This window comes from Falco biarmicus, chromosome 1 (assembly GCF_023638135.1).
Source record: "Falco biarmicus isolate bFalBia1 chromosome 1, bFalBia1.pri, whole genome shotgun sequence".
In the NCBI taxonomy this organism is placed as follows: Eukaryota; Metazoa; Chordata; class Aves; order Falconiformes; family Falconidae; genus Falco; species Falco biarmicus.
Genome location: NC_079288.1, coordinates 80273261 through 80285957, shown reverse-complemented (window position 1 = coordinate 80285957; position 12697 = coordinate 80273261). Strand labels below are relative to the sequence as shown.

Here is a 12697-nt window from a genome sequence, read left to right as displayed (position 1 = left end):
GTTCCTGTGATTTACATAGTCCCTCATAGATTTAGGTCTGATTTTACTTAAGGGTATGGACTTTGCTGTGAGAAAGCATTCTGAAAATAAAAAAAGTGTGAAGTGGCACAATTGTGACAGAATTCCCCAAACCTGTTGGTGAGGCATAGCTTAATATCTCACCCTTAACTCTGTTTTCTACTGTCAGCTGCTTTTGGAAATGTATAATCCATGAGAGAGTGTAATTACAACCCCCCCCCCCCCCCCCCCCCCTAGTTAACCAAAGAAAGCTAGCAATGTTCTTGCCTTCAAATGTGAAGAGAAAAGTAACCAACTCCTTTTAAAGGTGGGTTGGAGGAAGTAAATCAGAGAACATGCAGTGGTTTGTGCAGCTGGTTGCCTTCAAGCAGTAGCTAACAGAGAGTTAACCTGGTTCCATGAGATGACATGAAATGGTTTTTAAGCATCAGATCTGATAAAGGCTCCACAAGGCCACAGTACAAAGTGTGCAGTTGTACAGCCTCGCTCTACCAGTTCACACTGACTGAATGTATTTTGACAGGGTAACTTTGTTGCAGTAAACTTTCTTTGGGATTAGGTACTGGCTTTCTCAGGGAACGTCAAGCTGCTGGAAACTAAAGGGGTATTATTACATTCTTTCTTTTTTTCTGTGCTTTCCTCGGGGCATCTATTTTTGGACACTGTCGAGTGCTAAAGCACAGAGCTGCACGGCTGTCTAGTCTGAGCTACTGTAATCACTTCTATGTTCTTATCTGAAGCGTGACTTGAAAAGGGAGCCTATTGTGTGATATGTATCTGGAATATAAGGTTTTGCATAGTCGATTTGGCTCCAGTCCTATCACCTGCAATTTTGTCCCTATTAGCTGTTAACTGAGCATACAGACACTGTAGAGATTAAGACAAAGTGCTAGCTAGCTGTAAGAGCATGTATTTGTCCTGTCTAGTTACTACTACATAAACTTTCTGTTTGAATATAATAAAGTTTTATATATTCTTTTACCTAAATTTTATTTAGTTTGAGTATTGATTTTCAGAGTAAAATGGCAAATATAAAAGTGCTCATTCCTCAGGGACTCCTGGAGCTAGAAAGGGTATACTTGATTTCTCTGGAAGTGCTTTATATCCCACATGATGTTGCATTGCACTCTTAACTGGCTGCAGATGTTTTCTCCTCTAAGTCGCAAGTCCCTTTTTCGAAGATGGTGATGTTGAATATCAGATTGTTAAGAAGAGTTGGAGAATGCTACAAGATAGACTGGGAGGAGGCACCCTGGATTCACTTGCCCAATTGTGACAGTATTCAAATAAAAACCAGACATAGGCAAGGGTTCATCTCTTGAATCCACTTTGTAATTGTTTTAAAAGAGAGATGACTTTATCTCACATCAAAACCCATGCTCCAGGAATTTCCCTACCTGCAGTTTGTCTTGTTACCTCTTGAAAAATATATGCTGGTGTGAATCAGTCCTGCATTTCTGAGAGCAGAGTGCTGTGTTACTACCTGTCTGACTCAGAATAATTGTGTATACTCAGAAGGACGTCACAGGGTTAGAGCCTGGAGTTTTCCTGGTTCAGGGGAAAGCAGCACTGCTCAGCTGGGCATCTAAGTTGAGGTGTATGCCAATAGGCAGAGATCCCAGGCTGGTGTTGGCACTGAGTTCTCAGTGAACAAGAAACTGCTTTTATTGTGTTTTAGGAAGCACTGAGGCATATGCAATAAACAGCATTAGCAGTGGCACTGAGTGGCACTGAGGATGAGCATCTCATCCTACAATGGCAAGTATGGCAGTTTCTGAGCCAACAAGGCTTTAGGCTGTGATTCATGCCACAATGACAGGGGACAGCCCAAGAAGGTAGACAATATAGTAGATTGTGTATGAACATAAAATACACCCTCCGACCCCACCCCCCCCACATTGCCATTAAGGTTGAATAACTGAGCTTTTCTGCACTTTTATTTTTACTTTCATGTTTGTAACTGGAGTTCTAAACACTGCAACTTTTTAGTATATTCAATATTTCAGTATGTTTTTAAAGTGCAGTTTCCTATTTTTCAAAGCACAAAAAGAGGAAAAATTTTGTCCTGTGGTATCAGGTTGGCACATAAGTTGTCTGCGTGGTTAAACCTTTAGAGCTGTTAGGGGCACTAATGGAGCGACTGATAGTAGTAACAGGCTAATATCCTTTATGTTAACTGACAACAGAGGTTTGTCAGTAAGTCTAAGGTGAACATAATTTTAAGGAAAATCTATTTCAGTACTTTTACATACACAATGAAATAATCATTAAGCAGTAGTTGATTTCATAAAATGATATTTACTATCAGTTTTAGTACCTGTCAGTACATTTTTATACTGCTTCAGTTCATAAAATGCTACTTTTTTAGGAGTTTTTGCATTTTAATTTTGTCTTAAAATTTGCTGTAGTGATGGGATCTGAAAGGAAACACTAAGAGTTTTCTCAAAACCAGATTAACTGACTTCCTCAAGACAAATGGGAAGCTTGCTCCTGGTAACCTCTTGTGTCAGCTGTGACACAGCTACCTTCCCTGGCAGGCAAAGTCTCTTGAAACTTATATAACTCTGTTCTGCAGAAATAAATAGACATAAAAGCTATGAAAATTGTCCTGGATACCTCTTCTCTTGTGAATGGGCATGGCCTGATGTGCCATGCAATTATTGCAATGGTGCTCCATCTGGCTACCATTACACTTATATTACTGTCATACTCTCTCATGACTTCAGCCGCACGATTCTGTGATTATTTTTTTCCCCAAATAAACTTCATGGCGTAGTGACTTAAATCATAAGATGCTAAAGGCCCATGAAGAGTGAGAGGTAGAATTCAAAACAGCCATTTGCTTTCTATCTTGCTCTAGAGCAGCTGCATTCGATACACTGCCACTTTGGGGCTCTGATGTTTAGTAGTGGCTAATGGGGCCTGAAAATTGAAGGTTATCAGCAGTGATGAAACAATTTCCTTGAAGTCTCTGCAGAGCAGCATACCTGTGTGATAGGTCCCATCCTTGAGGAGCCAGCCATCTGACTGGAAACTCCCCTTCTACATTCCTCCATCTCCGTATGTCACTCAGCAGCAGCTACTCAGTGTAGTGGTAGTGCATCCTCCTTAGGGTTGCCCTGGCTTCATTAGTATGCACTGCTTTGGAAAAGGTGCTGCTCTCCTACCTAGCAGGGCATATGGGGTGATTAATGGGACTTCCAGGTTTCACTAAAGTCTTATTTGCTTCCCATGTTTGACCTCAGAGGTCATCAAAAGGGTATTTGTTCTTAGAGCTGGTGGGCCTGGCTGAAGAGTATTCCTTTAGCTTTTTCTGGACATCTCTGTCTACAGCCATTGCGCTTCCACTGACATAGAAGCACTTGCCTCTGCCACCTCTTATGTTGCCTTTCTTTCACTCCTGATTTTAGTAAGGTTTTTTTAATGTGTTATTGTAACAAAAGGAGGCAGTTAAATAGTTATTTAAAACATAAAACGATGAATGCAGAGCTCAATTATCTTCTCAATTACTTTTTAATAAACAAGAACACAACCACTGTGAGCAGTACAAATATCATTAATCAGGCATAACAATGTGCAAAATTAAAAACCATTAGGGGTTTTAAAAAAACACTAGGACCTAAAATGCAAAGTGCTGATCACAAATAAACTTGTTCTTTCAAAGTCATTTATTTGTGCATGTGTGATGCTTTGTATCATCTTTGCTTATGATGATATGATCAAATGGTAGAAAGGCCTTGCTTTGTAGATAAGGGATGCAAGGGAATCATACAGGTTCATCTGTTACTTGACATCCCATGGCATACACTGTATAAAATGTGGTATTTCTGTTTTGTTAGAAGCAGTAATGCTTCTAGCAGCCATCACAATAAAACTGTGCTACAAAATGAGGGTTATTAAAGTCAGTGGCATCAGGCCACACTGAGACAGCATTGTGGTCTTCGACAAGAAAGTCACCAAATTTTCAAGGAAGATTGCTTCCCTCTTCATTACCTCCAGGGACTTTGTTTGCCAACAACCATATTATTGCCTCCTCTTTTCTCTCCCTATTTATTATGTTTCAGAAACTATTTTTTATCTTCTTTCATTTTTTATCACTCTTTAAGCATGCTGCATTCAGGAATGTAAGACTGGATGCGACCTCTGACATCACCACTTGCTGCTATGTGCAACATTATTACGTTTGTCTTTTTATAAATTATTAAACTCCATTTTGCAACTACCTTGATTGTTTTACCCTGCTACTGAAGGCAGAAAACTACTCCAGAAACTCACTGCTTTGGTAAGGATTACTACCTTCTAATTTCCCAGCTAGTTTATGCCCATTTTTATGAAAAGGTGCTCTTTTACTTTCTATGCATACTGGATAAACATTTAGTTAAAGTAGAATTTTTCAGCCTCTGTGAAAATTTTTGCTCCTAATTTCTCTGTTTTAATGAGTGTGGGATAGTATCTTCCCTGATACACCTCTTTCGATTCTTGATGGAGTCCAGGATGCAGTTTGCTTTATTTGCAGTGAGAGTGCACTGTTGGCTTAATGGGCTCATGCCCAGCCTGACACCGCCATGATCCCCTCCCTGGTCCTTTCTGTGGGCTGATGCTCAGCCAGTTTCCCAACTGTCCTGATGCCTGAGGTTATTCTCTACTGAGCCTGAGGCATCTGTTGACCTAATCCTCAATTATATTGAGAGGTCTCTGGATTAAGTTCTGCCAGTCCTCATGTCAGCCACTGCATAATTTGCTGTCCATAAATTTGCTCAGGGTGTGTTCTGTCTTCATCTGGTCATTTGTCAAGATGCTGAACACTAAGTTCTTCACTAGCTACATGTCAACCATTCGTTTTTACCAGTTGAGCCTGGCAGTCCAGCCAATTTTCAAACCATCTGATAGCCCGGTAGCCCAGCCCATGCTTTCTCAAAAAAGACCATTTTCATGTCACCGTGTAAAGTAGGAAAGAACTGAAAATTTGTAAATTTTTTGGCACAGGTCCCACACTGAGCACTTGGAGAAGAGTTTAAAACTCAGGAGGCATAGAAAGGACACACTAAAATATTCAGTCAGGAGTTACGGTATCTCAGTCTTACCATAAAGTTGTATTGTATCGTACGTACCTATTCCACTGTTCAAGAAACTCCATGCGTGATACAACTGGATGTTCTAGGTGTGATTTAGGAGATGTAGGTTATCTGGGCCTGAAACTCTTTCCGTATTTATGAGTCAATGGAGAACCTGGATTTCACAGTCCACCTCTGCTGGCTCTGGATTGTGGTCATTGGCAGTGATAAAAGATAGAAGTCCTTGAATTTAGAAGTCCCTCAGACAAAATTTCCTGCTTTTAGTGGTAGCTCCTTATAATTAAAAGAGAGATTCCTTATGGCAGTATTTGCTTACGTCCCATTTGTTTCCTTCATTTGTTGGTATTTGTCTCTGTATTTGTGCAGCTTGCTGGGCAGGATTCCATTAGGACAGCAAGTACTCCTTTTCCAAGGACAATAAAATCAGGAGCTGAATACCAGACTACACTGATACTTGATGCTTGGCTGTATGGACAACAGGTCTGCTGGTACAGGCAAGTGTCAGAAGCTGGAACACCAGTAGTTCAGGCTGTAGAGGCAACTGGTAAGTCTGATAGAAAGGACAATCTGGGTAGCCAGCAAAATCATGAGGTTTTCTTGGTGGAACCACTTAGCAATTGCAGAAGGATGGCTTCAGGATAGTGTTTCAGCAAGACATGCTTGGGCTAATGGGTGTTTGAGTAATACTTTTTCCAGAGAAGTTCTAATAGCAGTGCATATAAAGCCAGAGAATTCTCTCTCTTTCTCTCCTTCTCTCTCCCCCCCCCCCCCCCAATCATAAAATTATACAAATTTACCCACAATAAATTTCAAATGCATACATGTTTTTCAGCTTGTCTGAATAAACAGTAAATGTCAGTTAGTGCCTGGCAATAAATATCTCTAGTGTTAGTTCAGATACTGCTTTGAGAACTGGAGTTTCTGAAAAACACCGATTATAGTGGAAAAAAAATACAGACACCTCTGAAGAGCATGACAAGACAAGATATGCATAACTGAAGAGTCTGGCTGAAATCAAAACATCTCTCATAGTTTAAGGGATACTGTGAACTTGAACTATAGTCACTGAAAGTTAAAATGAACTAAAAGCTTTTCAAGTTTTTTCAAGCCAGTGAATTTTCTCCACCCATTTTTATGTTTTTACTACGGCTCTTTAAAGTTTTTTATTTTCGTTCTTTTCATTGCTATGGGAAAAATACAAATAAGCAGGGGAAAATTACTAGCTTTGCAGTTTTAGAGCTATGTAGAGAACAGTGAAAATTATTATAATTCTTTTAATCTTTTCCAGTTATAAGTTATCTTAGGCTTTATTGGTGAAGGAAGGGTTCCAAATGGACGTGTTTTATGTCATTTCACATGTCCATTTGTTTGTTAATATTTATCAACTGTAGTGAAGTTTTTCTTGTAAATGTTTTACTTTTAAAGTAATACTTTTGTAATCTATAAGAAGAGTTAGGCTTGTAGGAAGACATCATATTTTATCAGATATAATTGGAAAAATAAACAAGCTTTCAGGCTTACAGTCCTTGTATTTGGTCTGATTTCATCTAATGAAACATAAATACCTCTCCTTACAAACTTTCTTTTTCAGTACAAATTTTCTCAGCATGGCTGGATTTCCTCTGGGACTGTAATAATAACTTACAAGGTTGCAGTTTTTGCTGGCAAACTTACAATATTTAGCATGTGACTGTTTATGAATTATTGAGGCATTGCTACTCAGTACAAACTGATACTGAATGTCCATAATAGACCCAGTAAATTAAGTGCTTAAACCATTTTACTTTTCCATGCATTTTGGATAAGTATTATTTGTTTCACTCTGATGTGCTGAGAGTTTTCTTCCTTTTTCAAAATTATTATTATAACTTTAGCAAGGCTTTTGTTGTATTTAGTAACTGAGGATGTCTTGATGGACACATCCACAGGGAGCTTCAGAAGACATATTTTGTTCACATTTACTATTTGTATCCGTCTGTATGGTTCTAATTGCCATTGGATTTTAATGACTCGATCCCTGATGAAAAGGATTCTCACAGTTTTATGAGATTTGTACATGTGTTACCCTATTTAACAAAGAGGCAGCTAAGGACTAGGGTAGATAAAATTATATGCTTGGGGCTGGGTAAGAAAACTACATGAGGCAGGTCTTTAACTCAGTTCTCCAGCATCTGATCAGTGATTTTTACTCTACATTTTTCCTCTTCTGAAATTTAACTGGGCTAAACCAAGGAGGAGACAGCTGGAGTTAAAAAGAATGTTGTACTTTTCCCAATTTTCAGTTGTATTAATAAGGGGGATGTTTAAATTCAGCTTAATTTCTTAATTCCTTTTATACTGTTAGGTGATGTCAGTTAGCTTGAGGGAAGATGTTTTGAAATTGATTGTGCTGACACTTACATAGAAGAGGTTTTGATCCACGGCTCTCGAAGCCCTTTTCAAAGGTGACATTATGCACTCAGGTTTTCAAACTGATGGAGGAGGGGAATGAGAAGAGCAGAAGAGGGAAAAGAAAAACAGAAGCAAATTAAAAAACCTCAGTAATTCCAAAAAATATTTTTTTATTTTAGTAAATGTTTTGGAAAAAGTTAATGATAGCAATTTTTACATTATTTCTTAAGTCCCTTCAAATCCTACTTTTTTTTTAAATCAATAGGAGACCATCATTTAGTTTAATGGCAGGAAAATCAGGCATAATAGGAAGACATTGAACACAGAGCAATCTGACCTCAGGTATAATTGACTCACTGGTACTATGCTGTTTCATAGGATAATGATGAGTGTGTAATTTACTGTGACTAAATGGAATAGATCGTACACTGACATGCAGAAAGCCCGGTAGTGCAATTTTATCTTAATTATATATCAAGTGATACAGAACAAGGAAAGTAACTCCACCATTGAACTAGGTGCCCAGCTTCTTTGCAAACTGCCAAATGCAAAGCTGCCAGATGCCTTGTAAATGTCCCAGTTTAATACTAGCACTTAGAATGCAAACCTTGAAACTGAAATAGAAATATCATAGTCCTAACCTGCAGGCTACACAGAATCTTTCCACAGTAATTCAGGGAATAACGTGGTAAAATGCTGATGCTGGTGGGGCAGGGATAAACCAGTTCTTTGCGCATTTGACAACATGGCAGGAAAATGCAGAACAGGGAATGAGCAAGCAAAGGGAAAGCTGATCCCAGCCAAGCATGGGGTGGTGATGAACATGAAAACAATGGTGGAATCAAGTTTTTTTTGTTTTACTGTCATTTGCTATTTGCTTTTTCACTGTTAAAATGTTCATAGATGAAACATTAAAGGTCCTGTTCATTCACATACAAACCTTACAAAATTGATTCCGGAACCAGCTTTTCTGAAGAGCTGGCAGGAATCCAGGGAAAAAGCAAGTGCAGAGATGAGATTATTGTTGCATCAGAGTAAATTCAGTTAAAGGTCTTTGCAAAACATATTTCTGGCAGCTGAGGTACAAGGGCAGATGAACATGGGTGTAGAGAGAGGCCTTCTGAGTAAAACCATAAACATGAAAAACATTAGTGTTCTAATAGCTGGCTTACAAGTGTGATCCTATCCTCTTGACTGATGTATTGGGATTTTGTTTTACCTCCTACAGCTTGAATTTAAGAGGCAGACTCTGTTACTGACAGTTCAAACAACCCATATCCTGATGAATACAGAGAAGGAGCTGTAAGACCAACCTACTGCAGTGCCACAGACCTAGAGCCAAGTGTGTCAACTTACGCACTGAAGCATGGGACACAGATGGTCAAGTATGTTAGCTACAGGCATAATTTCATCAGTGTAATCTTCCAAAGAGAATAATTAGCTGAAATAGAAAAATATATTAATTTACACTTTCCCAATCTCTTTAAATGTCTTTCATATTATTATCTTAAGTCTGTTTACACACAGAGTTACACTGCCTCATTACTGTTTGACAGTAGTTTAGTTCAACTACTTCAAAACTCTGTGGACCTTTTTACAGTTCTAATATTATGATAAAGCTTGCGCTGATGAATGTATAGGTTTAAATTAATTAATAATAATCAGGGTTAAAGTATTAAAAATGTCAGTCTTAATTGCACTTTTAATCTACAGGGATTCCTTTTATGGCTCTTAATGCTTTTACATACATACATTTTACATAATGTATCTTCAAATTCCACACAAGAATCCTATTTTATAGGATTTATATCTTAAGGCTGCAAAGTCAAGGATTCTGAAGTTAGAAAATGCCAGAATTCATGTTTTCAGAACTTTGATTTGTCTCCCCTTACATTTTGCGAAGTAGTCATGACATGCGCCCATTCAGTGCACAGAAAGGATGGTGGTCACTTGATGAGCAACTATTCAATGTTTTGTTCTCTCTTTGATGCCTGATGTGGGACTCTATGCCTTAATAATTACTGTTCAAATCCTGCTCTGAAGACAGAGTTAGTAATTTCATTATGGACTTTTCAATGGTACACAATAGTGTAGGAACTGAGAGTTTCACAGACAGAATTCAATGTATTTTGATTACATCCTCATAAAGTAAGGAGAAGATAGCATTACAGCTTATTACATTACATTGCAGCTACACAAGGTTAGAATTTAGGCTTGCAGCAAAACCCTATACCCAGTTCATGGCCGCCCATGAAAAATGGGTTTTTAAGTGGCTAATCTAGTAGTCTGTGTGAAAGGCAAATAGAGAATCCAGTCCTTTCGAGCAGCATACAAACACCTCAGCCAGCAATCACTTTTTTGCTTCCTGCAGTCATTGTGTTCACTTTCTGCAACAAAAGAGCCAGGATCCTCTGGACATGATCTGATTAATTACACAATCCTGACTCATCTCCATATCATCGTCCATTCTGTGCACTGAGTAGCTATATACAGCTCTATATCTACAAGCTAGATATGCTTCTCTAAAAATGATGGGAAAGTTGCAGACAGAGAGAAAAGAAAAAAAATAAAAGCCTATCCCTGCAAGTATTTCTAGCAGGCCTGCTGGTCCAGGTATTTCCCTGCCTCTCCAACTTGATGTGGCTTCAGTGACTGCTTTGGGCAACTGTGTGTCTTCTGTGCTGATGCTGAGCATGTAGGGTAAATGGATAAAAAAACTGCCCTTGGAAGATGGGTAAAAAATAGTTCATGAGATGTGTGGAAGATGAGTGCTGAGATTGGGAGAAGGAATTCTGGTTGCCAAGAGGTTTAGGGGAATTTACTGGTAGGAAAAGGAGGCCTCATTTACCTCTGGATGGATCTGTCTTGCTGTTTCCCACCACTGACCCAGATTCCTAATGGCATGATCCTGACCTGTCAAAGATAACAGATGCCCTCCTCCCTGAGAGATTAAGCACCACACTGCATGGTAAATCAATGTACCACTTCCCTCCTTAAAAAGAAAAATCAGTTCCTCTCTTCCTTTTCCTGGTAGGTGATGAAGCTAAACTCTCTGAAAAAGTGATAACACATGGGTGGGGGTTGTTTTCCTTCAAAATCCCTACCAACAATTCTTGTAGGTCTCCTTCAGCTTCTTGATCTTTTTATGACAGTGTCTGTGAAGCTGTTGAGTGTCTCTGCTGAGACAGTCAGTAAGTGGTCAGTGCAGAAACAAGATAATTCCTGGTGGTTTTCCTCATGTCTGTGGTCCTCTGGATACTCTTCCAAATGGCAGGAGAGCTTAGAACTCTTCAAGGTACAAGGGTGCACACCAACTGCCAGTTTTTGAGTGTGGTGCAGCAGACAGTGTAGGGTGGCACCATTAGTACATTAAACGTCTGCAAGACTGCAAGTCTTCCCTGAGACAGGGACATTTTGCATACAAGCACCCAGGTGTTAAGTGTAACAACGGCATGATGTGGCATAAGGGCCAAGTTCAGGTCTGCTGCACAGCTTTGCTCATGGTTGAGTGACTGGGGCTAATCTGGGTGGGAGGTGCACCAAAGTGCAGTTTGCACAGGTGGCTTGAGCAGTGTCCTGTAAGGTGATCTCACAGCCAGACACCCTTAGGGTATATTGTCCAGGTGTTCCACCTGAGGGGCCCTCAGCACCCTATCAAGTACTCCCAGAGCTAGATCTTGTAGGCTATCAGGGGCTTCAGGTCTCAAGGACTAATGGATCATTGGTATAGAGCATTACAGGGCTACCAACACTGCTTCGATGGTGACTGGAGAATTCCTGTCCCTTCTGCAGTACAGGCAGATGAGATCCTCCTTTACATTACCCATACGCTAGGAGAAGAGATTGAGAACTCAGTGCCAGTGTCGGAAAACAGAAGATCAAGTGTTTGATGGATTTTTGTGCCCCGGGGTGGGGCATGCTTAGTGTATCTGTATGCACAGTAAATGTAAAGAGCCTCTGGCACATGGGAGCTGGGAGTAACAGAGCATTCATGGACTTGAGCTCACAAGCTCCCCTAAGTCTTTACAGAACATATTTAAACTGGGATTTTCAAAGGCTTGCCACTTGGCCCAAATTTGTGCAGTGACTCATCTGAGCAGTGAGAAGCACATCCCTGATACAGATAGCTCATCTGTTAAATTCCAGTGCTCTGCATCAAACTAGAAGGTATGCAAACTTTTAACAGAACAATCTTGCATTTCTTTTATTAAGATGGGCATTCTTCCATCTTTTATTCTCACAAGACAGCTGAACCAATGTTTTAATAAGCAAGGAAACAAAATACCCTTCAGGTCCTCAGCAGCCTGCCAGCACAGAAAATCTCGCTCGAACAGTTAAGGTTAAAAGTTGTAACGTGCCAATTATACTGATAACGAATCTAGTAATGAAAGTGTCAGGCTGCCTTAACTATGTGCGTCCCTATAAATAGCCAAACAGGAGTTATGACATGCAGTAGTCTACTTCTACAAGCTACTAATTCATGAGATCTTGTACCTTCTATTCTGCAGTTATTCCTTAAGTCAGTTTAGTGTTGCAAAGCATTAGTTTTAGGTGAGAGAACTCAAGCCTGTATGTTTTAAATGAGAGAAATTATTAATTATTGATTGGTAATTATTAATGAGCACAAACAAGACTGAACAAGTGTGAAATGTGAGCTAAACTCAGAGCAGCAGTTTAGAACATGAAGGGTTGCACCTTGCATTATATGGACTTTGGGGTTGTTTTGTTACAGAAAACAAGCACAGATGTATTTTAATTTCCACTAGATAGATCTGTCCAGATAATACCTGTTCTTGTTTCTGTAACCAAAAGGTGGCAGCATGTTGTCTACTTTCCCTTTCCATCCATCCTAGCTGTAAGCTCCTAAATAACCTTAACTTGCTTGCTTAGTTAGTCGGAATGCCAGGAAGTCCAGAAACAATCATGCTGACTAAGGAATGCTGATGAGATCTTATGTGAAATCAACTGTTTATCAACTTTAAATAGAAACAGCAATAGATCAAGGACTGGTGATTTTATTCCATTGTTTCAATGACAGCCTGATTGACTTTTGGAAATGTGAAGGGTTAAATTTCAGTTCAGTGGTGTAACTTCAGAAGGAACACCTACCTATAGATCTTAACACTTTCATTAAAAGTAGTGGTTGTTAGGAAGCCTAAGCCAATAGTACCTGGCAAATACTATTGATCTGTCAGACATTAACTCAGTCCTAC

At 39.4% G+C, this 12697-nt stretch overlaps 1 long non-coding RNA gene across 1 annotated transcript in view; it reads right to left on the bottom strand.

Annotated features, from left to right (window-relative positions):
• Positions 1 to 254: 254 nt before the first annotated feature.
• Positions 255 to 12697, bottom strand: part of LOC130149823 (uncharacterized) — a 24442-nt gene continuing 11999 nt past the window's right edge. The window contains exons 3-4 of the long non-coding RNA XR_008822017.1: positions 7494 to 7564; positions 255 to 5622 (exon numbers count right to left, since the gene is read on the bottom strand). This is a non-coding gene — a long non-coding RNA (uncharacterized LOC130149823). The remainder of the gene's footprint in view (positions 5623 to 7493; positions 7565 to 12697) is intronic.